Source organism: Dermacentor variabilis, chromosome 2, assembly GCF_050947875.1.
Source record: "Dermacentor variabilis isolate Ectoservices chromosome 2, ASM5094787v1, whole genome shotgun sequence".
Classification (NCBI taxonomy): Eukaryota; Metazoa; Arthropoda; class Arachnida; order Ixodida; family Ixodidae; genus Dermacentor; species Dermacentor variabilis.
In genome coordinates, this window is record NC_134569.1 from 206,654,130 (window position 1) to 206,676,155 (window position 22,026).

A 22,026-nucleotide genomic window follows, 5' to 3' on the forward strand; every position below is an offset into this window, starting at 1 on the left:
GTGCGACGGGTGCCGGCCGTGCAATAAGCAAAATGGTGAAAAGCGAGTAGAGCTCTGAGTGGCGGTATTGTAGGTGTAGGTTACGAAGGGCAGAATGGCATCCCAATATGTGTGGTCGGAGGATACGTACATCGCGAGCATGTCGCCAAGCTTACGGTTAAAGCGTTCTGTGAGGCCAGTGGTCTGCGGATGGTAAGCAGTAGTTGTGCGGTGCTCAACATTGCACTCTTTGAGGATGACTTCGACGACTTCCGACAAGAAGACACATACACGATCGCTGAGCAACTCCTGTGGTGGACCATGACGTATAGTATAGTATAGTATAGTATGAATCGCAGAAGCAAAAAGCAAGCAACATCATGTGCTGTAGCTGCCGGGAGGGCAGTAGTTTCGGCGTATCGCGTGAGGTAGTCAACAGCCACGATGGCCCAGCGGTTACCAGCAGATGTCAGGGAAAGTGGCCCATACAAATCGATGCCGACGCGCCTGAACTGCCGGGTAGGGCAAGGTAACGGTTGCAGACCGGCTGGCGAGAGGCGCGGTGAATATTTCCGGCGCTGACAATCGGGGCACGAGCGAACCAACTTCTGAACGTAGCCGCACATCCCGCGCCAGTAGTACCACTGTCGAATGCGCCGGTAAGTTTTGAATGCTCCCGAGGGTGCACACTAGGGGTCAGAGTGGAATGACGCGCATATTTCAGAACGCAGACTGCGAGGCAATAGTAGCAACCACTGGCTGCCGTCGGCGGTGCACATGTAATTGCGTCGGTGGAGTAGGTCGTCGCGTATGGCAAAATGGTGGGCTTGACGTAACGCGCGAGTGGTTCGTTGTGCCGATGGATCAGAGAGCAAGTCGATCAGCGAGGCAATCCAGTGGTCCTTGCGCTGCTCGGAAGCGATGGTGGTAAGGTCGAGGGAAGAAACGGCAAGCTGGGATACGGAGCAGCGGGCATTGTCGTCGGGCAAGAACAACGCGAGATGGCGTCGGCGTCAGAGTGCTGGCGGCCGCTACGGTGGAGCACACGAATATCGTAGTCCTGCAGGCGAAGTGCCCAAAGGGCAAAGCGGCCTGAGGGGTCCTTCAGTAACGACAACCAACGAAGTGCGTGGTGGTACGTGACGACGTCAAATGGGCGGCCACACAAATATGGCGGAACTTATTGAGAGCCCAGATGATCACCAAATATTCTTTTTTCGTCACAGTGTAGTTACTCTCGGCTTTCGTAAGCGCGCGATTTGCTTAATTAAGCCACAACGTACTCAGGAAACCCGTGTTTGTGCAGTGCAAGGAATGCACAGAGGTCAACACCGCTGGAATCAGTGTGTACCTCTGTGCAGACCGTCGGGTGGTAGTGACGCAAAATTGGAGGTGACGTCAGCAAGCTGCGCAGGATGACGACTACGAAGTGAGGGGCCCGCTGCTTCCAAGGAGCTTCGTCAGGGGCGATACGATGGCGGCGATATTGCGAATGAAGCGTCTAAAGCAGGAACACAGACCTACACAACTGCGCAGGTCTTTCACGGATGTAGGTTTAGGGAATTCGGCAACGGACAGAAGTTTGGCTAGATCTGGGAGAATTCCATCCTTGGAGACGACGTAACCTAGAATTGTCAGCTGCCGATCAGCAAATCGGCACTACTGGAGCTTTAGTTGTAACCCTCCGTTTCTTAGACACGTTAAGACAGACCGGAGCAGTTGAAGGTGCGTGGAAAAGTCGGGAGCAAAAGCAACAACGTCGTCAAGATAGCACAAGCACGTGTGCCCCTTCAAGCCGCGCAGAACTTTGTCCATGATGCTCTCAAATGTTGCGAGCGCATTACAAAATCCAGAAGGCATTAGGCGTGACAAAGGCTTTCTTCGGCCGATCGGCGTCCGCCATGGATACTTTCCAATACCCTGAGCGCAAATATACAGATGAAAAGAACTCTGCGCCTTTTAGACTGTCAATCGTGTCGTCCGTGTGCGGGAGAGGGTAGACGTCCTTGTGAATGATCTTGTTCAGGCGGTGGTAGTTCACACGAAACCGCACAGAAGTATCTTTCTTCGCAACGATATATATATATATATATATATATATATATATATATATATATATATATATATATATATATATAGCGAACATTTGATCACGGTGGCACATAATTAATCCGGAGTCCTCCATTACGGCGTGCGTCATAGTCAAATCGTGCTTTTGGCACGTAAGACGTCAGAATTTCACTTAACATTTTTTAAATGCCTGCCCGCTTACTTGCCAGCGTCACACAGAAAGGGTAGTTCGTTTGCTTAAGATTCGAGTGCAATTTAACCGTAAATTTTCGAAAATAAGTAGTCATTGAGGCTGTGTTCCTGTCAACTAATACGTGTCTCAATAAAGAAATGCGCTTATACCGCATTCCACGCCGGAGAAGCATTAAGAGGAAACCTTAGGGACTCGGGTGTTCCTATCTAAATCCATGTAAAAGCAGAATTCGTTGTTCGCGGCAACCACTGCTCGAAATTTTACGAGGTTTTTTGCATTTAAAAGAACAAATTCAATTCTAGTGACTGTTGGTTCGAATTTTTCATTTAGATCGTCAATGTTTTATTAATACTTGACAAGAATCTCAAATTTTCAGAAAACGAAACTATCAAGTTTACAACTCTGACTCAGCAATGAAAAATGATATAACAATTCTGTGAATTGCATCTAATAACACATCTAAAGCAGACAAAATCGATTTGTTACATATGAATGTCAAAAAATATTAGTGATATGGAAATGCAGCTCTTGCAGAACCCTTGTACATAACGTAGCTCATTCACGTAAGATATGAATTGACTTATCAAATTTGTTCGCTTCGGATGCCATTTGCGGAACCGCCATAACTGCTCTTGATGCAGAGCTATGAATTTGTAAACTTCGTGCTTCTATTCTTTTTTCAAACTTTCGAATTTTTCAGAATATTTTAACCAAAATTCAGGCCCTAGCATTGCCATTTGTTGGGCGTGTTGGGCGTGTTGGGCGTGTTGGCCCTAAATCAAAATTCTGCTTCCAACAGTCACTAGAATTTAGCTTTCTCTTGCGAATGCAACAAATTAAAATCGGTCCAGGGATTCTCTCAGAAAAGCGTTTCTTACTTTTACATGTATTTGAATAGGCCGCGTCGGAGTTGAGCCCTAGCTAAAGCTTCCTCTTAATGAGAAAGTCCTTTATCTGGTGGCTCTTATCGAGGTTGTTGTTTTGCTCAGGCGTGGAAATGGTGCCTCTATGGTGGTGCCTCGCCGTACGAAGCGGTGTCGCGGCGAATGCGGAAATATGCGGCAGTGGTGTCGCCGCAACCTTCTTCTCAGTAAATGATCTCTGAGAAAATCCCCAATGTGGCGCTAGATTCAGGAAGAAAAAGCGACTATCCACTTGCTTTTTCAATTAAACGTTTAGACAAAGAAGAACGGGATCGCGTGAAGAAAGAGCGAGTTGGTTTGAATAAAAATCTTTCGCTGCTCTGAGCACACTCGAAGCTCCGAAATCGAGCACCGAAAGATTTTCTTGTTGGAGCTACCCCCACATTGGGAATTTTCTCAGAGCTCATTTACTGAGAAGTCGTTGAGTTCGTTGTATTTCACACGTAATTTGGGGTGGCGCAGTGGTGGCGAATTCCATTTTGTGGTCTAAGATTATGAGCAGCTATCAGAAACCTTTGCGCTTGGAGCTGGCGTTTTAAAGTGTTCGGTGATGTCTCTTGACAATAATAGAAACGGCTTGTGGGCGATGATCGATGAGGTCAATGCGCTTCTAAAGCCACTAGACTGTCCATCTGGGCCAACGCAACCTACATTATTTTCAGAACCTAAGAGCTGAGCGTTGAGTCGTATTCGTTCGCACATTTGTGGCAGTTAAAGGCAATGGATAAAGAAAATCTATAATTCACGCTGTTTATTTTCGTGGCAATGCCTCCTGGCATAGCCGAACGCTCGCCTACTGCCTTAAAAGCGGCTTTGTCCTCAGCGAGAGGACAAAGCCACTCGAGACACCAGAATTCTAGTGCACCAAATATGGGTCACATGCATGGGAAGGCGACGCGCTAGCAAAGGTATAGAGACTAGGTGGTAATAAAAAGTCGCTCAAGTATCAATGCCACATTTTAGACTATAAAATGTCTGAACTTAGGCTGCGCGAAAACAACTGGCTACACTGACGTAAATAAAACTCAGTATATTTGCGTTAGACACGACCTGAGTTAGCCCAGGACACGTGTATGCTATGACGCTGCCGCCCCTACAACACCGGTCACGTGCCCCCATGCTTGCTCTACCGAAGATGAAGCATGTTTTGGGAATACTCCCCCCTTCACCCCCACCACCCCCACCCTCTCGGCTACAAGGACATCCGGCAGAAATATTCTCAAGCCGCATGTTAGGACGTTTACGCGCTGGACGTTACTCAACGGCGATAGTCATGTGCTCACATGCTCATATTTAGTTTCATACTGACGTTATGCCGCGTGGCAACCAAAGCGAATAAAAAGAAAAAAAAGAAGTGAACCAGTTGGCAACAGAAGCATCCGAGTGTAGACCTACACGGCGAGGGAACAAAGCGCCACCTGCATCTTGGTCAGTCACCCATAGTGAATATGAGCCAGTGACATACAGCAAACAAAACGCCAACAGTGCAGAAGTGGAGTGGTTTCGGTACACATAAAAAGAAGTGACTCGCTTATAACGGATGCCCAAATAGGGGTGACATCCGCCACAGAGGTAGAAGTAGATGCAGATCCTTGTGATCTGCTGGCACGTACCCACTCTGGGGGATTGGAGAAGAATTGCGTAGGCTATAGTAGTAATAGTAGTAGTAGTAGTAGTAGTAGTAGTAGTAGTAGTAGTAGTACCGCAGAGGTGACCCCTGCGATCTTTGCTTCTTTTCTATCGTCTCTTCTCTTTTCTTCATACTAGACAGATTGCATGCGGCGATTCTGCGCGCCCTGCGTGTTGCGGGAATCGTGTAGTCGCTCCCACTGTTGCTGGCTGTTTGTGCAATACGGGCAACGCGCTTGACGTGGTAACGTCATTGCGCGTGACGCCATTCCTGTCGCGGCCCGAGTGGCTTATTTGAGGAAAAGAGCGGGAGGCCTTTCATCTGAATTTCAAGCTGCTGCCGTGGCGCAAATCGGTGTAATACTTTTAAGGACGCGATAATCGCCATGTGATCTGCGCACCTGCCTGTTTGCAATGTCGAAACACGCAGGAGAAGCGCCCTTTAAGGAAGGAGATGCGCCTACTTCGAGTTGAGATGGCGAACTGTTGTTCCGATGTTTTTCATTGCTGCAGAGAAATACTTTAAAGGCCCTGCAGAATGGGCCACTTTCGTGTTGCAAGCTTTATAGTATCTGTCATTTTAGACCTGAAGTTACGACGGTGTGCCTAGCCAGCCATGCTGCCGATGTAGGGGCTACTGTCGAACTTAGGGATACCTTTGTAGCTACGGATAAACTCTGTATAGAAATTGCGCTCTTATATGATCAATTCGGATACTCAAAGGCATAGCGAGTGGAAAAAACGAATGCATGAATAATGTTAACAACACTGATAACACGAATTTATGGTTTAACTTAATACGTATTTTCGCAACGATGTTGCATATATATTATGGTGGTTCTTCTAACAACCATGATGGCGTGACATTCAGTGCGGTCTCTTAATAAGCCAACGGGAACATCGTCACATTATAAATTAAAAGTAAGTTTAGGCAACCTAGACAACCGCCGAAGGTCAAACTAATGAACGGCAAAAAGCAAACTCCCTGGCATACTGTCCGGTACAGGGGTTGCCTACGCAACAGTAAAGGAAACAGCTATATTTATGTCACACCGGTGAAACGGCCTTTTTATAAGTGAGATCTGTGTTTCCTTTTAACAGATGCCTACGAGAACGCAGGAAGATGTAGCCGTTTAAAGTTTATTTTGATATATGACAGCACACAAAAACCAGGACCGATAGGAAGCACGACAGACGCCACTAACGTTTCAAGTTCATCGCAAAATGTACATACATGGTGGGAGGTCGCCAGACACGCCCTGCTGCAACACCAAGCAGGAGCGCAATGTCGTAAAGGCGAAGACTTCAAGAACAACCGGTCTTTCTGCTTTATTATAATTATTTATTGGTCTCCCTATAATATCTTCCAGTTCGGGGCCTCAGAGGATATTGTCGCACTCGCACTATATGCGGAACCTCACGGCGACGCCGACGAATATTCCCCTGGAATGCCGGTATAATTACTACCGCAATAAAATACGGCTAAGTATCAGGATCAAAGGATGAGGCCTAAATGCAAAATTACGAGTTACCACTAAAAAAGCTACACGAATAGCCTCTCAATTATTTTAGAACATGGAAGCGAACAAGCTTTCGAAGGAACAACAGCTGCTGTATTACTAGCTTTCCAAAAAAAAGCTAAATAAATGGTGTTGTGTCGGCTGGCGCTCATCGTGATAAGAGCACTCTGCGAAGTGCGCATGCGCCGCTAAATGTTAAAAGCAGAGTGCCCCTTGCTAGCGGCTCTCTCTTTCTTGTCGAGCCTTAACCCACAAGCATGGGTTAATAAACGTCGTTCACCCGGAACTTGCCTGATCCTTTTCGACACGCCTGGCGCAAAACGTAACAAATGGTTCGCGGAAAAAGGATCCGAAGTTGCGGAAAAAGCAATAAAAGTTGCTGAAGGATTTGCGTCATATATAAAAGAGTCGTATATAAAAGCCGAAAAAGAAGCATTACCCGCGTTGTTTCTGTATCGCCTCGAAAACTTTCGCCGTTGTCTCACTTCTGATGATTTACGAAACTTTATTCAACAGACGGAGAACAGTAATCTAACTTCAAGATTCGGTTTGTTGCGATATACTTAGTTGCGACAATATGAAGCCAATTGCTAATGAAGCCAATGAAAGCATAGGGGTAACAATTTGTTGTTTTACTTTTAAGTATTGAAATAACTTGCCATCGGTGGCGGCTCAATCCACTACCTCCGGGTACGGCTCCTACCAGCGCCAAGTAGCTTTTTTTTGTGTCCACTTCCATTTTTTTCGCTTTACCTTATAACTTCCACATTTTTTCAGTTAAAAACAACGGCTAATTTCCCCTGTGCTTTCCCTGGCTTGAATAACCGCTCGCTTCATATTGTCGCCACTAAGAAAATCGGGCCCCTCGTTTCCCGTATTTCTCACGCATTATATAATTCCAAATATTCGAAATCACTTAATATTCATTTTCGAATACGGATACTAATAGTTAATGTACGGTATTCCATTCATATTCGAAACTTCGAATATTCGTGAACACCTAATAAACATGGAGTCGTATGTGGTCATGATTCTGTTCGTGAAATTTTATTATTTCCTTATTGCATGTCCTCCCCAGTTGCCGACTGCGGTGACAGCGCCAGCTGGCTTCATGTGAGCCGATGAATAAGAGCCGCAAGAATAGAAAACGAATACAATCGTTGAATATAGCGCCACTTGTTCCTTGTTTACACTCTGGCACTCCCTGATTCCAATAACGCAAATGAAATGCACATTGATGCCGAATTTGATGCATCGACATGGGAAGTTGTGCGAGATGCTGGCCGAAGTTTTTCAGCAAGAGTTCGTGAAAAATGTTGTAAGAATGGCAACCTTGAAAATTCGTGTCCTTACGCCTGCCTGCAACCGGCGCAGTTGCGTAGTCGCTTTGGCGTTTCGCTTTTAAGCACGAGGTCGCGGGATCAAACGCCCGCCGCGGCAGCTTGGTGGACGAAATACGAAAATGCCTGAGTACCCTGTATTGGAAGCATGTTAAAGAACCCCGGGTGGTCAAAATTAATCCGGAGTCCTCCATTACGGCGTGCCTCATAGTCAAATCGTGCTTTTGGCACGTAAGACGTTAGAATTTCACTTAACATTTTTTTAATGCCTGCCTGCTTACTTGCCAGCGTCACACAGGTAGTTCGTTTGCTTAAGATTCGAGTGCAATTTAACTGTAAATTTTCGAAAATAAGTAGTCATTGAGGCTGTGTTCCTGTCAAATAATACGTGTCTCAATAAAGAAATTTTGCGCGTTGTTCCACTGTATAATGCTTACTATTCATTTAGGTTACCCTACCATATGCTACCCTGAAACTCTAGTTGAGTGGCTTCGGTTCTTTTACAGTGCCTACCTTTATCCAGCTTTACACAGAAGTGCCTGTCTAGAAGATAACGATCATAAACTAGATCGCAACGATTTCTCATAAAAGCGCAAGACTGCTTCCAAAGACCATCATTAACATAGCATATCTGCATTAGTATATTTGAAGTGGAAACACTTATTACAAAGCAAATCGTCATTGTACATATTGTCAGGTGGTAGTGACTGGGACGAACACACTCGCAGAACTGTAAATGACGAAACTAAATTTTTATTAGGGGAACTTGTGCCCTCAGAAGCAAGTTACACTTAAAGCGCAATGACAGCGGCGAACACAGTCGGCGATCGTCGAAAATCGGATCAGCGGGTCAAGCGCGTCGGCTTTTGTACATCAGTCGTCGAATGTTCCAGAGCAATCGCCAGGACCCGCGTGCCTTCCACAAAGTTCTACATTATTCGCGTCGCGCACACATGCAATCAGTTTACACAAGGTTCGGTCACAGACAGCGGATGGAACCATCGATAACATTTCAGAAACTTCCGATACATGCAGGGCGCGTCCTGTGCTGGGCGATAACATTTGTTAGGCGGTGAAAAGGGTCGCCCGATAAAGACAGACAAGTACACGTGTTAATATTTAAAACTAATATCACACTCCTTGCAGCCCATTAAGACTCGTGAATTTGAAAATAAATCTACCGAGCAAATTTCAATAACTTATTCGCTCGACATTTTTCCCCGCTGTAGCAGTAGTGGTGTGCAATTTCGCGTTCGCAAAGAATTAGTCCTTTCTCTTTTTTTTAAGTGAAAGGCACTTAACAAATAAACCAGGTAGAAGTGCCGGTAAAGTTGCGCGTACTGACGTGAACGTCAGAAAACTGCTAGTTCAATGCTGTTGCATTGCTTAAACTTTTAACCTGACACACACACACACACACACACACACACACACACACACACACACACACACACACATATATATATATATATATATATATATATATATATATATATATATAGGTGCATAGTGGGTTCACGAATGTGACGCTCTTAGGTGCATAGTGGGTTCACGAATGTGACGCACTTAGGTGCATAGTGGGTTCACGCCTCAACAGACAGTATGCGGGGGCACCGAAGGGTAGTGAACGAGGACGACGACGTGTGGCTGACTGGCTGAATCTCGACAGGCGCTCAGTTGACCAAGGCCATCGCTTCTAACTCTACCCGGCTTCAAAGTAACGCCTTTTGTGGGCGTAACAGAGTGGTGGAGATGCGGGGTACGACAGAACGTACCACGGAGTCGCAACATCTAGAACTTCGCCGGAGCCGTCGTCTTGCCGGTCTCTTGCCAACGACCTTCCCTATGGCTCAGGACGGAGGTGGACAAATGCCAGCTATAGTTTCACCTTCTCAAAGGTCAGCGCCAGTTGGACCTTTGCGGCCCTACATGGAACCACGCTCGTTCGCGGGAAAAGTGGGCGAAGGCGTCGACGAGTGGCTGATGCACTACGCAAGGGTGAGCCGCTACAACCGTTGGGATTCTGTCACTCAGCTTGAATATGTTGCACTCTTTCTGAGTGAGACAGCGCTGATGTGGTATGAAAACCACGAAGACTCCCTAACAACGTGGGAGCACTTTGTCGAGGAATTTAAGAAGTGTTTTGGCGACACCCACGCCAAACAGAAACGCGCCGAGAGAACACTTGCTCAAAGAGCTCAAGCTCCTGGAGAAACATGCACTATATACATAGAGTAAATCCTCAAGCTGTGCAAAATCGTAAATCCGCAGATGTCCGAGGAAGACCGAGTCGGACATCTCCTCAAAGGAATTGCAGAAGATGTATACAATTTCCTCATAAGTCGGGAACACGTTGATTCCGTCTCAGATGTCGTGCGTCATTGCCGTACGTTTGAGACGTTGAAAACACGTCGCATTGTGCCAAAGTTTGGACGCCTGGCGAATGTGACAACCATTGCCAGCGTCGATGAGAGCCCGTCTGCCGATCTTTCGTCTACTATACGGCAGATCGTGCGTGAAGAACTGCTGCGGCACCAGGAACTTGCACGCGACGTCATACGACAACCTGACGCTTATTACCCGCAACACATGGCACCTGCCGCACCCTGCGCTTCCTGGCAACCGGCGGTATGTGTCACAGACGTCAACCACAGAGGTGCTCCATGGCCACGTGAGGACACATTTACGCCCGAACACCGACCAGCAGAACACCCTCGCCCCAGCAGGTTTGCACGCAGACCGACCGTTCCTCCTGTGCAGCAGGCTCAGCCGCTCCGCTCTGCTACACGACCCCCCACGGCTGAGCGCTTCGAAGGGCAGTTCATCGATCGTCGTTTACCTGTGTGCTATAGCTGTGGCGACTTGGGTCACATTGCCAGGTACTGCAATCGCCGCCAACCACCGAGGTTCGACCGATCGACGATGTCTAGGCGGTACCGCGCTCCTCTGGGCGAAACATATTCGCCCTCGCATACATATTTAGGAAGCTTGCCTCACCAGCACCCGGAGCCGCTACGGAACCGTTCTCCAGCATCCGATCGTAGCTTGACACCACCACCCGCTCCTCGTGTAAGCCGGTCGCCCTCTCCGCGGCGTCGATACCCGTCGCCACCTCCGGAAAACTAGCCAGCGCGGCCGTTGGAGGTGAGGTCGCTGGACAATCTTCGATATCCACAGAGATACCTCCAACCATTTGTATGTTTAAGAATAAGGTGTTTGTATTAATTGACGGGGTTTCATCAATGGCCTTAGTGGACACGGGAGCAACCGTTTCAGTGATGAGTCTTGCGTTTAAAAGCCTCCTAGGACGAAAGGTGATGTTTCGCTGGGACCGTGCCGATACGTTTCGCGGAGTGAGTGGGGAGTTGTTGTATCCTGTGGGCGTGTGTAATGTAGACGTTACCTTGGGTGGTCAAATATTTAACTCTGAGTTCGCTGTTCTACCTCATTCTACGCATGACGTAATCCTGGGTCTTGATTTTTTGAAACTGTGTGGTGCCACCGTCGACTGCAAAACAGGTGAAATCAGTGTAGGTACGAGCTTTGCTGCGGCGTTTATGGAAGCCCCACCGTATCGTGAAAGTGTGCTTTGTGTATCCCGGGATACCGTTGTGCCTCCGTTATCCGCAACGTGTGTTTCAGTCGCCTGTTTCCCCACCACCGACGGAACGTTTGACGCTACCGTGGAGCCCGTTCACCTGAGTTGCATCAAGAGGAATGTACTGATACCGTATTGCACGCTGTCAGTTGTTCAGGGACGCACCAACTTATGGGCCGTAAACTGTTCGAGTGAACCTGCAATACTACCACAGGGTCTGAAACTTGCCGCCTACCATGAAGATCACGTGCTATCGCTCGCCATTCTTACAGAGGCCCTTGATTCTGCGGATGAGCGCCATTTCGCTAATGTCTGCCCTGCGGCGCACTCCTCATTTCTGACTATGGTAAACAAGTCGCTCAGCACTAAGCAGCGTCACGAAGTGGCGAATATTCTGCTAAAACATACCCGACTGTTTGACTTCTTCCAGCAAGAGGGACCACCATTGTTTCCTCCTTCTCGTATACACCATCGCATCGATACGGGATCTGCCCAACCGCTGCGACAGAAACCATACAGAGTCTCACCGTCGGAACGCAAGGTGATCAATGACCAAGTCCACGAAATGCTAAATAAGAATGTAATCCAAGAATCCTGTAGTCCGTGGGCAGCGCCAGTGATCCTGGTTAGAAAGAAAGATGGTACATGGCGATTTTGTGTTGACTACCGCCGCCTCAACACCATCACTAAAAAAGGACGTATATCCTCTTCCGCGTATTGATGATGCTATCGACTGCCTCTCATCAGCGTCTTACTTTTCGTCTGTTGACTTGAGGTCGGGGTACTGGCAGATTCCTATGCACGAGGCAGACAAGGAGAAAACGGCATTTGTAACACCAGATGGACTTTTTGAATTTAATGTGATGCCGTTCGGGCTCTGTAATGCGCCTGCAACTTTCGAGCGCTTCATGGACAACATCCTGCGTGGTTTGAAGTGGGAAGTATGCATGTGCTATCTAGATGATGTAGTGATTTTCGGGCGCACGTTCAGTGAGCACAACGCACGTCTCGATCTTGTGCTAGACTGCTTGGACAAAGCGGGTTTGGTGCTCAACTCGAAGAAGTGTCATTTTGGAGAGCGCAAACACTCGTTCTGGGACACCTAGTGGATAAGGACGGTATACGGCCTGATCCAGCGAAGACTGCTACGGTGGAAGCCTTCAAGCAACCTCGCCATGTAAAAGAGCTACGCAGTTTCCTGGGATTTGCTCGTACTTCCGCCGGTTTATTCGTGGATTTGCCAACATCGCGTATCCGCTGACATGCCTCCTCCAGAAGGGCGTTCCCTTTGAATGGACTCCTGAATGTGAAGCTAGTTTTCGTGAGCTGAAGTCTCGTCTGACGTCTCATCCCATTCTCCGACACTTCGACCATGCGGCTCCCACAGAAGTTCATACGGACGCTAGCGGTATTGGCATCGGCGCCGTCCTTATTCAACGCGTCGACACCAAAGAACACGTCGTCGCCTATGCGAGTCGTTCTTTAAGTAAGTCCGAGCGTAACTACACCGTTACAGAGCAAGAATGTCTTGCAGTTATTTTCGCAGTACAGCGCTTCCGGTCGTACCTGTACGGGCGCCCCTTCACTGTGGTGACAGACCATCATTCTCTCTGCTGGCTGGTTAATCTCCGTGATCCGTCGGGCCGGCTTGCGCGTTGGACACTCCGTTTACAGGAATATAACTTTACCGTTTCTTATAAAAGCGGCCGCCGACACGCCGACGCTGACTGCCTCTCGCGCATGCCGCTTCCAACGACAGACTGCGACGCGGACAACTTCGACTGCTATATCGCATCACTGGAGCCGGGATTTCCTGATATAAATACCTTCAAGGTCGAGCAACAAAAAGACAGAACTTTAGAACTACTGCTCATTACTGCAAGGCAATCAGCACCATCCACTCGTTTCTGTGTTCGTGATGGGGTTCTTTACAAAAAGAACTATTCTACTACAGGCCCGCGATATCTTCTGGTGGTCCCGGAGAGTCTCCGTGTCTCCTTCTTGCGCGCTATGCATGACGATCCAACATCTGGACATTTGGGTTCTGCGCGAACTCTCTACCGCCTCCAAGAAAGGTTCTACTGGCCTAAAATGCGCCAGACGACCGCCCAGTATGTGTCCAGCTGCAGCGAGTGTCAACGTTATAAGCGTCCGACGAGTGCTCCTCCTGGTCAACTCCATCCAGTGCCACCCCCCAGCACTCCCTTTGAGCAAGTTGGCATCGACCTCCTCGGTCCTTTCCCGCGTTCATCCGATGGGAATCGCTGGATTATCGTGTGTGCCGATCACTTGACACGCTACTGTGAGACAGCTGCAATACCATCGGCTACTGCAACCGAAGTGTGTATTTTTCTGCTGCGTTTTGTCATTCTCCGACATGGACCTCCCAGAGTCATCATCAGCGATCGTGGGCGGCAGTTCACTGCAGACGTGGTCGAAGAGATGCTTCGTCTATGTGCTTCAAGGTTTCGACATTCCACCCCGTATCATCCCCAAACAAATGGCCTTACGGAACGCACGAACAGAACTCTTACTAACATGCTGTCCATGTATGTCGAGTCAGATCATAAGAACTGGGACAGCGTGCTACCTTTCATTACGTACGCATTTAACACCTCAAAGCATGAAGTTACGGGCTACAGTCCCTTCTTTCTTCTTTACGCTCGTCCGCCTCGTTATACACTAGACACTATCTTCCCGTTTTCCAGCCACGATAATCTTTGTATATCAGAGACAGCCACTCTTGCTGGAGAAGCCCGACGACTTGCTTCGTTACGCACTCTTGTTTCACAAGACCGCTCGAAGGCACGCTGCGACCGCCGACGCCGACACGTGATATATGACCCTGGTGATTTAGTGTTGCTCTGGAAACCAACCAGGAAACGTGGACTATGTGAAAAACTGCTGGCCCACTATGTTGGACCCTATGTTATTACGGAACGCATCAGCGAATTAACCTACCGCATAGCACGTCTCACATCAAATGGCCGACGGTCAGCAAAGACTGAACTTTCGCATGTCGCCCGTTTAAAGCCCTTTATTTCTCGACAACCTGTTTGACTTGCCCGGCGGGCTTCGTCTGCGCGGAGGGAAATGTGACGCTCTTAGGTGCATAGTGGGTTCACGAATGTGACGCACTTAGGTGCATAGTGGGTTCACGCCTCAACAGACAGTATGCGGGGGCACCGAAGGGTAGTGAACGAGGACGACGACGTGTGGCTGACTGGCTGAATCTCGACAGGCGCTCAGTTGACCAAGGCCATCGCTTCTAACTCTACCCGGCTTCAAAGTAACGCCTTTTGTGGGCGTAACAATATATATATATATATATATATATATATATATATATATATATATATATATAAACGGGATGGGAAAGGCAGGAAGGTCAACCGTTTAAGATATTCTGGTTTGCTACCCTGCATTGTGGAAGAAAGGAAAGCGGAAATGAAAAACGGAAAGAACAGCGGGGAGAAAAGGGGCAAACAACCGAAAAATAAAACAGGGAAGATCGTGAACGTCCATGAGAATTAAGAATTAGGCTCTCTCCATAGGCCACTCAAAGGTAAAAATTTCAAGACTGCCTTGAGTTAACCTGACAGGTATTACTGCAAACCAAGTGATTGTTCTATGAAGAATCTTGGAACAAATTTGGCAAGACACGGTAGAGTCTTGACAGAAACGGCAACCTATGTTTATTCTGTAAGTTGCCTTCTCATGATCAGGGTCTCCTGTGAGTAATTGAGCTAGATAAACGTACTCCTGCGCAGACTCTGGATGCTTACTGGCGATGATTAATTCTTGTTTCCTTGCCAGACTATTTAACATTACCTTTGTCTTCTGCCTATTAATCTTCGACCCTACTCTTCCACGTTCTCCGTTAAGGTCCTTAATCATTTGTTGCAATTCATCCCTGGCGCTGCTCAACAGGAGAATGTCATCTGCAAACCGAAGGTTGTAGAGGTATTCGATGTCGATCCCCAATCCCAAGTCAGTCTAATAGCTTAAATAGTTCTAAGCACGCAGTGAATAGCATCGGAGAGATTGTGTCTCCTTGCCTGACCGCCTTCCTGATAAATAATTTTCTACTTTCCTTGTGAAGACCCAAGGTAGCTGTGAAGTCTTTGTATTTATTTCCCAAGATATTCACGTATGTCTCCTTTATTCTTTGATTACGCAATGCCTCAATAATTGCTGATATCTTTACTGAATCAAGTGCATTTTCATAATCTATGAAAGCCATAAAGATATGTTAATTGTACTCCGCAAATTTCTCGATTACCTGATTGATGACATGAACGTGATCCATTGCAAAATATCCCTTCCCGAAGCCAGCCTGTTCTCTTCGTTGATTGAAGTATTGCCTGATTCTATTGGAAATTATCTTGGTGAATATTTGAATATTTTATGCCATACTGAAAGCAAGCTCATCATCATCAGCAGCAGAAGCTGCAGCCTGGCTACGCCCACTGCAGGACAAAGGCCTCTCCCATACTTCTCCATCTACCCCGGTCATATGCTAATAGTAGCCATGTTGTCTCTGCAAACTTCTTAATCTCATCCGCTCACCTAATTTTCTGCCGTCCCCTGCTACGGTTCCCTTCTCTTGGAATTCAGTCCGTAACCCTTAATGACCATCTGTTATCTTCCCTCCTCATTACCTGCCTTGCCCATGCCCATTTTTTTTCTTGATTTCAACTAAGATGTCAATAACTCGCGTTTGTTCCCTCACCCAATCTGCTCTTTTCTTTTCCATTAACGTTACACCCATCATTCTTCTTTCCATAGCTCGTTGCGTCGTCCTCAATTTGAGTAGAACCCTTTTCGTAAGCCTCCATGTTTCTGCCCCGTAGGTGAGTACTTGTGAAACACAGCTATTACGCACTTTTCTCTTGAGGGGTAATGGCAACCTGCTGTTCATGATATGAGAATGCCTGCCAAACGCACCCCAGCCCATTGTTATTCTTCTGATTATTTCAGTCTCATGATCCGGATCCAAGGTCACTACCTGTCCTAAGTAGACGTATTCCCTTACCACTTCTAGTGCCTCGTTACCTATCGTAAACTGCCGTTCTCTTACGAGACTGTTAAACATTACTTTAGTGTTCTGCAGATTAATCTTTAGACCCACCCTTCTACTTTGCCTGTCCAGGTCAGTGAGCATGCATTGCAATTGGTCCCCTGAGTTACTAAGCAAGGCAATATCATCAGCGAACGGCAAGTTACTAAGGTATTCTTCATTAACTCTTATCCCGGATTCTTCTCAATCCAGCTATTTGAATACCTCCTGTAAACACGCTGTGAATAGCATTGGAGAGATCGTATCTCCCTGCCTGACGCTTTTCATTATTGGGATTTTGTTGCTTTGCTTATGGAGGACAATGGTGGCTGTGGAGCCGCTATAGATATATTTCAGTATATTTACATACGGCTCGCCTACACCCTGCTTCCGTAATGCCTGCATGACTGCTGAGGTTTCAACTGAACCAAACGCTTTCTCGTAATCAATGAAAGCTATATATAAGGGTTGGTTATATTCCGCACATTTCTCTATCACCTGATTGATAGCGTGAATATGGTCTACTGTTGAGTAGCCTTTACGAAATCCTGCCTAAGTCTAAGGTGTTCCTGACTCTATTTGCCTTAGTAAAAACTTCGTAGCCAACGGATACTAAGCTGATCGGTCTATAATTTTGCAAGTCTTTGGCGTCCCCTTTATCATGGATTAAGATTATGTTGGCGTTCTTCCAAGATTCTGGTACGCTCGAGGTCATGAGGCATTGCGTATACAGGGTGGCCAGTTTTTCTAGAACAATCTGCCCACCATCATTCAACAAATCTGCTGTTACCTGATCCTCCCCAGCTGCCTTCCCCCTTTGGATATCTCCCAAGGCTTTCTTTACTTCTTCCGGCGTTACTTGGGGGATGTCAAATTCCTCTATATAGACTATTCCCTTTTCCATTATCGTCGTGGGTGCCATTGGTACTGTATAAATTTCCATAGAACTCCTCAGCCACTTGAACTATCTTATCCATATTAGTAATGATATTGCCGGCTTTGTCTCTTAACGCATACATCTGATTCTTGCCTATTCCTAGTTCCTTCTTCACTGCTTTTAGGCTTCCTCCTGAAAGCAAGCTAATGGGCCTATAATTCTTCGGTCCTTTAACGTCTCCCTTCTTATGGATTACTATAATGTTGACATTCTTCCAGCTCCCTGGTACACTTGAAGTCGTGAGGCATTGCGTATAAAGGGTCACATGCTATTCAAACCTACTATATCCTCCATCTTTTATTAAAGGTATAATGTGTAAATAATTGTAAGTGAATGTGATTGGAGGTATGATACGTAAAGTATCAATTGCAAATGCAGCTTAGAACGCATTTCAAATTATTTTGAAACTTGTTCTCGTGACGAATTGGAAACTGCATCACAATCGATGTATTAATCAGCGTTCGTCCCATTTGTAAACAATGTCATGCTACGAGATTCGGCGATTGATTTCGGGGACGTGCCATGTGATTGGCTTGTCTCGCCGTTCGAAAGATCTTTCAATACTGTTTTAATTGCGTGTCTTGCACTGAGCGCACACGAAGCGTGCGTGCAAGCTTCATACCGCTTACGAATCACCAGTTTACCAGAGTTGTGGCCGGCGGTAGCAAAGCTGGTGCCGGCACCTTGTTTCGCTTTGTTCAGCTATATTGCTTCGAAAAAAAGTTTTTTGCACGTCATTGTATATTGTCGAACGGAATTGTCACACAAGCATCATATCTTAAAGATTATGTCGCTATTAACGTTTTGCACCAGCAGTTAGGTAGAATATTTAAGTTGCATGCAGTATTAGTCTTGCGTGCTCTCAGGTTACACACCGCCTCACGAGACATCGCTACACGCGTTGTTCTGTTTAGATATAGAGGTTTTAATGACAGAAGTAATGATCGAGATCAGATAGGAAAAATGCTAGACAGCGTCAGATGTAGCGAAGCCGATTTAATCAAGCAGACTAGGTGACTATTTGTCGCTATCCCGTTACAAAGGGGATGTCAGTAAACAACATCATCGTGCCGACACCTCTTCACTTACCCGGTAAACGACAAACGGTAAGAAGTTTGTAAAAAACGCTAAAACTCTCTATTTATTTATTTATTTCGAATTGTTTCAGAAACGAAGGTATTCTCGCATGACAAGGCCCGTAACAGCAGAAACCCCCTGCCTCACACACGTTCTGCCACCCGTACATTGTATTCATTCTCTGAATCTGTGCACTGCTATTGAAGGTGGTTTTCTCGGTCGGCGTTGTGGGCACGGTAAGCGATTCGCGCAGTGTGGCACTGCCTGCCCTGCGGTGTGTGGCCGGCCTCCGCTGCAGGCCTGCGCTTACCAGCGCGTCGTCGGGTGCTTCTGTCGACTCGGATTCGAGCGGCTCTGCGCCAAGTAGGATAAATGCCTGTTATAAAAGCGGAACTATGCCGTATCGCGCAGCGCTACGCGCTATTTCTTACGGCAGTGTATGTCTACAAGCCCGTCAATTTGCGGGAGCCAGAATAGTCTAGCCGTGTGTCCTAAAAAAGCGAAACAAAGAAAAAAAAAGCGGCGGAACCAATCTCACGATGACCGACGACAATAATGCGTTAGCGTTAAATCAATATAGCGACGCAGCGTAGTGCCACCGTCGAAACGAGTTATGTACGAGGCGCGCACTGCAGCGAGACTCCTCTTAAGCGCTTTCCGTACAACACTCGACACCGTCAGGTGCCGTTGCCGTGAAGCCGGCACGTGCCCCCCGAAATGCGTGGTGCAACGGTGCATGCGAGTGCCGCGAAACGCGTCACGCGGCAACCGGGCTCCTCTCTCGCGCTTCTTTCCGGACACGCTGCGCCATCTAAGAGCACTGCCGAGAAGTCCACGCGTGGCCTCCGAGACAAGAAGCGCTGCGCGCCTGTCCCTCCAAACGCTTACTATAGTTCCCTCGTTTTCTGTGAAGTTAGTGGCCCACACTTACTGACCTATGTCGGCGAGAGCTTCACTGAAGAGCGGTATATACCCAGTGCATACATGGCACAGCTCGCTAAATCGTTGGCGTGAAAGGCGTTTATTGAAAGCGGCACCTAACCGCCGCATTTGTTGCGCAGCCTGCTGATACGTCGGGTTGCTGTCCTTGAGGAACTCGTGTGAGTTCCTCAAGTTCCTCAATTCCGTTCAGCATCGGATAAATTTAAGGGATCTTTTTTGTCACTATAGAGTGGTGCTTTCCCGGCGACACATACTTAGTCACCCAAGTTGGCGTCAAAGAGATTCATTGACGACCAGCACGGACCGAGTGGCACGTACCCAGTGCTCCAAGCAGGCGTCAAAGAGTTCCCTCAAACAGCGGTGCCTGCCCAGTCACGCATCTACAGTGACCCACGCGTGGGCGTGAAAGAGATTCGTTGAAGAGCGGCACGTATGAACACATTGGCACATACTCAGTGACCCAAGTTGGTTCAATGGTTGGTTTCATGCTCTGTTATCTCAGAATGGCAGCCCGATGCGCTATTCATTCGACCACCGACTACTTAGCGACCCAGGTAAGAAGGAAAACGGCTACACACAACCATAGATAGATAGGCAGATGTGCTCAAAACGCCTGAAGTAGGCAAATAATGCTAATTGCATTAATAGTCATTATTATATTACGTCCTCGAATCGAATTGTCATTATTTGAAAATACCTAGAAGAAGAAGAGAACAAGGCTGCATGCTCTCGAGAATCATCTGATGCTCCAAACCAGGGTATGGCTGCACAGGTGGCTTCTCTCCGTTACAGTCGTCGCCAAGTTCAACGTGCCACGCGCGTCTCGGTGAAGAAACATCGACGGTCCCTGTCCGTACCAGATATGAAATGGCTGCACCGAGCGAGCACAGATGGCGTGAAGGCAAGGAGAGCTGCGTCAGTGCCCATCCGTGTTGTGTGTATGGCGCTGTCATCGACGAAGACCCAACCACCGGTCACAAAGCTGCAGCCTGCTGATGCAGAGCGCTTACAAACGGCAGGACTCCAAAGGCGCAGAATAGTCCCCGTCGTCGCCGCAGACTTCAGGGACAGGAGGACGTACAAACCGGAAGCGACTGTTACTAGGCAAGGAATCCAAGCGGTTGGCGTGGTTCATCGCATCACCGGTAAGAACGACGACAAAGTGGCCAAAAAACCAACACTCGCAAAGTCGTCAAGGCAGGCGCCGGGGTTCACGAACCGTCCCCGTTCGGCAACCAACGAAGCTGATGGACGCGCACGCGACCCACCTACAGCCTTTTGCAATTGTCATCGCAGAACTAAGCTAGCCGCCTCCGCCTACCATCGTGCTTCCGTGGAAGCCAGGATTGTTAGCCTCAGCGAGGTACTGGTCGAAGACGCGACGAGAAGGTCCCGATGCCACGGCTATCGTCGCGAGCTACGTGACACGGCCACGCAGCATTCGCTCACCGATTCAGCGTCTCCATTTGTCTGGAGCGGCACCGAGTCGGAGAACGCGTTCCTCGCTGCCAAGCAAAGTTCGCAAGAAGATTCGCCGCGGGTGTCGACCGTGGGAGGAGCCTGCACTTGGTTTCACATCTCCTTCGTGGGACTGGTGCTGCTGAGCGCCTCGCTGCTCACATTTTGCGTAATCTACACCGTCGGCAATATGACCCTGAACGCCAATGATCTCGCCGGAAAGAGAACTGCTCCCGACGACGCAAACATGGCGACCGTGGTACCGGGTGACGACGCGGCGGCATTAGCGCGAGAAAATCGCGCAAGTGAAGCTTTGCTAGACTCCCGACTTCGTCTGACGGCGGCCATCCGCCACAGCAAGCTTCGTTACGAAACTACCCCCAGCGACGAAGGCACACCGAATGATGAAAAATAGAAGTCCCGATTGGAATGAGCGCGTCTACGACACCGTCATTTCAGCGGATTGCTTGATGTAATTAGCATATCGGTGCATCAACCGTGGAACATTTTTTGAGCGAGTCTGAAATTCGCGCCATGGAATCAATAGCGCCCAGTGCATGCGGTGCAAAACAAAAATATGTATTCTAATCAAACCTGTAATAAAGTGCTTTTCGTTTTTTTAACGCTGCGTTGTTTTACATGAAGTGAATGACTTCCCGTTAACTTGCACAGTCTTTTATGTGCGCGACCCTAGTGATATTCGAAACTATAACGTGAGAAAGACTGAAGAAGCCATAAAAAATGGACGCAGCCTGAAATCAGGGAGAAAGGAACTTGGCATATAGGAAAAACCAAGATATATGCCTTGAAAGATAAGCAGGGTAATATCATCAGCAATCTCGAAGATATAGTAAAAGAAGCGGAAGAATTCTATACTGACTCTACAATACCCAGAGCAATCAGGATACCTCCAATAGAAACAGTAATGAACAGGATACAGAAACTCCTATAACTAGCGATCAGGTTAGAAGGGCCTTCCAAGGCATGAAACAAGGAAGAGCGGTAGGAGAGGATGGAATAACGGTCGATTTAATCAAAGATGGAGGAGACATGCTGCTTGGAAAACCGGCGGCTCTTTATACGAAGTGTCTATCGACTGCAAGGGTCCCATAAAATTGGGAGAACGCTAACATTATACTAATCCACAAAAAGGGAGACGTTAAAAAACTAAAAAATTATAAGCCCATTAGCTTACTCCCAGCATTATATAAAATATTTACCAAAATAATCTCCAATAGAATAAGGGCAACACTGAACTTTAGTCAACCGAAGGAACAGGCTGGCTTCAGGAAGCGATACTC